The following is a 5,873-nucleotide window of genomic DNA, read 5'->3' as shown; positions in this document are numbered from 1 at the left end:
ATCATTTCTTTCTGAAACCTTGGTCACACCAGGCACACCAAATGCCTTTAACTGCTATTGTGTACAGTGAGTGCATACGTTCATGCACGGCCATTGTGCACGTGTGGATTTGCACGAGAGAAAATAGTTTATTTTAGCTGTTCTTTTATGATGTTTAGGTCACGTTTCTAGATTTCGTTTCTGTGAGAAATATGAATTATTTGCATTTTACAAAGCAAACAAAAACCCCGCAGCCCCGGATTGAAAAAAGCTGCGACGCAATCACAGTGAAAATTTATCCCTTTTATCAGTAGTATTATATTGTTATCGCTATAATCAATAAATTCTAAACAAATGAAGTAAATAAATTTATTAGGAATATTGTTATTACTATAAACAGTATAATTAAGCTATGAAATAATGTTTATGATATGCGAAGATGACAATTAACTCTTTAGTAGCCATAATCGTAAATCTTAATGCGTCAGTAAATGGGCTATATTGATATAATGATAACTCTTAATTCATTTGGGAGTTATCTATTTTTATGAATTCAAATCTTTAATATAAGAAATTCTCTTTCAATTTTATAAATATTTATTATGATTTTATTTCAAATTTTAAAGTGGTTAATAGTCCAGTGTAAACATAGTATTAGCATTGCATTTACAGAAATTTATGCATAAAAGATTTATATTTTAAATATCAGGAAAATGTATTTGAAAGATTTTCTTTAAATTGTTTATTTGCCGGGATAATATATTTCCCCGAAAGATGTGATCCAAAATATATAACCATCAATTGGAAACATATCCAAAATACCAGGAAAACATATCTTTTTCAAAAAGCATTATTTCTTTAGATATACTTCAGGGAAAGACAACCAGCTAAGATATTATGAACGCCAGGATCAATCACTGTCGTTCTGTAATAACGAGTTTGTTTAATTTATTGTGATCTATTAGTTAATTTGAGTCTATAAATAGATTCTTCCTTGTCATTACACCTATTATACTTCCATATAGGGGCGCATATCTGACCCAAATATATTTCTCCATAGAACATAATTACCTTTAATGCACTGCTGCTAATGGAATGTATTCCTGCATTTCATTTGGATTTTGTAAAGACAAATGATCCTCTTTAAGTTAAAAGATTATGCTTAGAATGCTTATAGTTGCTGTAGTTTATCATTGTTGATATGGGCAATAACATTCAACACATTTCACCCAAATGATTTACTCAATTTACTGGTGTGATTGACTAGTTCCAGTGATGTATGTGTGTTTACTAGGGGTGTGAAATGTTGCAGACTGCGGCCATATTGTGGTGAGCACGCACTTGTCAGTTAAAAAATGACGGAATGCGGACACGAGTTAAAAGGAGCGATAGAACGAAACCTCAACATCAAAGACGTGTAAAGGACAAGTCAAAACAATTTTAATTCTCTACAAACAAACGACGAACAATGTGAAGTAAACTGAAAACTTTTCGAGGTTTCACCCTACTTGATTCGCTTTTCTTCTGTTTCCTTTTAATCATACAAACTGCTTAGATACATTCGTCTTTAATTAATCATGCATTAGATATTCTGGTGATGCGCTCTTTAAATTCCTTCATTGAATAATAGGTGGACAAAGATAACAATTCATATTTATATCATTAACTTTTCAAACTTAACCAATGGATTTTCGACAAATTATCTCCTTTGTTTCTTTATTTCCATCGTGTGTCAATTGCAAAAAAAGTGTCCGCTTTGGCTAATTCAAGAACAAAAATAAGTTCCCTGAAGTGTAGCAAAACATCTCCAAACTTCAATGATTATTATAAGAGGCATTTCTAGCAGGTCTAACACTCTTCAATTCCCCCTCTTGAACCGCGGGAAATTCTTCTCAGTTCACGTCTGCTAACCAGTCAACCAAACAACAATTGAAGATTAAAACAGACGACACCGAGGCCCTCCTTCTTGCGACCCGGGGTGAATTTCTGATGCCTTCTCCAAATATTGAAAACACTCGAGGATAAATGAAGAGCTGAAGATCAAAGGACGGTTTATTTTACCGCCCATACCTCATCGCTAGATGGAGCTACTGTAAATCACATCAAACCCAATCTTTTTATTGAATTGTAAAACAAGTTTTGAACTAATTCTATAATTTGTGTGAACATCGTGATTTGAGATGAAGCCACCCATATCGATAGTTGTTTCTTGTCATAAAAACAGTCAGCCACGATTCATATTTCCTCAAGTGTATGTCTACTTTTCGAGGTTGAAAGTTTGTGCGTATTGGTAATTTTAATTCAAACTCCATAAAAGTCCATGGCAAATACTCATATTAACACAGAAAGTCTTCTGTCATTTGAGTCGTTGAATCGATCATTTCTGTCTAAAGTTATGCCCATTAATTTCTGTTGATTTTATCCGCCATTTTCATCGCTTTGAGTTGATAAAAGTAATAATAATTATATAGCCATTTTCATTTATGCGGTCTGTTTTGTGTTATTTTAAAAAGTAAAAAAGGGTATATTATTTGATTATTGAAATATTTACGGATCATTTGGTTTTTACTTTGATAATTGCTTATATTAATATACTATGTATTTTCAAAGATTTAATAACGTATGCAAATTGTTATTTTTAGAATTCACTTTTAATTTAGGTTTACTTGATATTCAAATTGTGTGAATATTTCAAACTACGTATTATATTCAGAACAACAGAAGTTCAGACAGCTAACAATTCAGATTGTGCTATTTCTAAACAAAGGTTGAGATATCCAATTGAAGTCTTGATTTGCTTTGAGAAATTAATCTGTTAACATCGACATTTATTCCATATCGTGTACACAAAATCAATGACAGATTCATGTCAATTAATATCTTTACACGTGTATTTTACAGTTACATCCTGATTTATTCCTTAATCTCTCTGGAGAAAATATAATAATCTTTTGTCTTCATTGCTAAAAGACAATAAACTCAGCGATTATGGAACAATACAATCCTTTATTGCTGGCCTAGGTAAAACAGAATATTTCGTGTCCTTTTCAGTTTTACGGATGATGGATGTTTTTAAAGACGGAGAGAATTATTAAGATTGATTGTTTTTCAGTGTTTTGTTTTTTATTCACTAACAATACTGTTATTATTATCTGCCAGCTTTTTTACTTTACTGTCGTGAGTAAAAGATTTTTATTCCGGCATCATTTATACCAGTCTGAACTAAAAATCGTTTTCTTTCGTGTATAAAGGGGAATCTATATTTCTTTTAAACGTTTATTCCGTGGTAAGATCCTACATGATTTTGTCAGGTGATTTTTCTTGGGACCTGTAACCATCAATTTTTGGGGCATTTTCTGTAACCATCAATTGTTGGGGCATTTTCCAGAAATATGTCGTAAAACACCGTGGTTTAAATTGGCATCATTATCATAATGGTAATAGTTCAGACAGTGTCCATAACTGGCCTTTATCTTTTTGGGTAAAGTGGATGTGTTTTTAATAGTCGTAAACTTTTTCCATCTGTAATATCAATTAACTTAAAGTTTTAGACAATGCTTCTAGATTTATTTAAATATACCTATAATCATTTTAAAACAGGTTTTTATTTGTTTTTCTTATATATATGCATGTTATTGTATTAGATTTTGGAAATATTCTAAGGTGTATAAACACGAAATTCATAGATGTGTACATTTTTTCGATAAATCGGAAGCGATGTGGTATCAGAGGTTCTACAAACTGTAAAAAATATTCTGCAATACACACAACACCCTTCACTACTTACAGCTAATTAAGGCGACGATTTGGAGCATAAAGATAAGTACCCACATTAAAGGAGCTAAATCTCTATTCTCTGGCACCTAGAAATGGACACAAATGGGTCACAACGCATATAATAATGTAATATGAATGTATATAAACTGATTTACATTAATTCAATCGTTTCTGTTTGTACTGTAATTTCTAATCAGTTATGTTCGTCGAAATACGCGAAGAGTCCAATTGAATGGCCGTCTTTGGTGTCTGGTTATTCCAGTCTACATTGGTAGTATTCTCCTGTGGGATATGTTTAGCCTCGTTCATCGAGTCACTTCATCATAAATGGCGCTAAAAAGCATTCTGACACGCAATTCGTGTGCCAATTTTAAATTTTTCCTTTTGTCTTAAATATTGGATATCAAATATTGATAACGACATCAATGTAGATTTAAATTGTCTAGTAAGTCGTGGAGAGAATAGTTAACGCATGCGCGTTGGATCAGACAGTCTGGCATGGTGTTGATTTCCCGCATGTACGTGACAGGGAATATGGTCGCCTGCCCAACCTCGTGGGTTTTCTTCGGGTCCTCCGGTTTCCTCCCACTGCTAAAGACTCTTACGCCCAACCGAATAATTGAATAAATTTGAACCATATGTCAGTCCCGAAATGACCTAGTTTGTATCTAGTCGAGGTTAAATCCCTTTTCTCTCTAACTCCCTCGGGTCAATTGGCATCCAAACCTTACTCATGAAGCAAGAAGTTATACTGCTGATGTATTAGCCCACCGATTATTTAGAACATAACGTTATGACTAAATACTGATTTTATTTTGTAGAGTCGCTAAATTTAGAAAATAAAACGATATTCCCACCCACCATCAACTGATATATACATTTACATTAATACTCCGGATGTTGACTGCAATGTAATCAGGAAATGGGATTTGTAATCATATTGGACATTTTATCAAAATGGTAGCCACCTAGCACGTTACTGTCAAACTCTGTCAAACATGTCAGTTCAATACTTGATAACAAAATCCCTCAAATAACCACTTGAACGAAAGTAGGTAATTAATGAAGAGCCATTGGGCTACCATCTAATCCTACTCCACCGTGCTAGAGCAAACATTTCACCTGTCGCCCAAATCTTATCCGATTATCATCAACCAATTAATGGGTCTAGAATTCCAGTCAACCAAGGTGATAAGGGGATGCTGAGGGAATGTTGTGTATTTTATAAACGTGTTAAGGTAAACGACAAGATTAGCTGCATTAGTTGAGTATATTAAAGTGATAAATACCGTCGATATACGGTACAATGAGTAATTAGTGGAGTGTGTGAATTTTTGTAAAGAAGTTGGACCAAGTGTTGGGCGTGTGGGACATCAGCAAAGGGTAAATCGGGTACGTTCTATTTGCTTGGTCAAAGGTGTTGTAGAAAGTCATTTAGTGAGTCAAAAGGTCGATATTTAAGAGTCTGGGTTGATTTCACTAGCTATATACTAACAGCGAGTATATGGTCAATCTGGATTTGTGCCTCTTGTAGATTTAGTAGTAGTTTGTTGTATTTTACGTCCGCTTCCACCGAGGTGATATCGCAGACAGATTTACTATAACATTGCCTTAAATACGAAAAGTGTTATGCTTGTTTTCCTGTCTTTTTGACATACATTTTCTAGTAAATGAGTTTATATTAATGTGGCAATTCTATGTACTGCAACGAGATAAATGAATATGCAGTGGACTTTTCTATAACGTATAATGTAGTTACCATACCTACTTTTCTATAACGTAAAATGTAGTTATCATACCCACTTTTTTCTATAACGTATAATGCAATAACCATACGCATAGCGTATAACGTAATAATCATACCCACTTTTCTATAATGTATCAACCATACCCACTTTTCTATAACATATAATGTAATAACCATACCCAATAATTATTCCCACCTTTCTATAAGGTATAATGTAATAACCCCGCTCACTATTCTATAAGTTATAATATAATAAGCATACCCACTTTCCTATAACATATAATGCACTTTTCTATAACGTATAATAAAATAATAATACCCACTTTTCTATAAAGTACAATGTAAAATAAAATAATAAAAAAAGAACACA

Source organism: Patella vulgata, chromosome 3, assembly GCF_932274485.2.
Source record: "Patella vulgata chromosome 3, xgPatVulg1.2, whole genome shotgun sequence".
NCBI classification, from domain to species: Eukaryota; Metazoa; Mollusca; class Gastropoda; family Patellidae; genus Patella; species Patella vulgata.
This window is presented reverse-complemented; position numbering follows the sequence as displayed.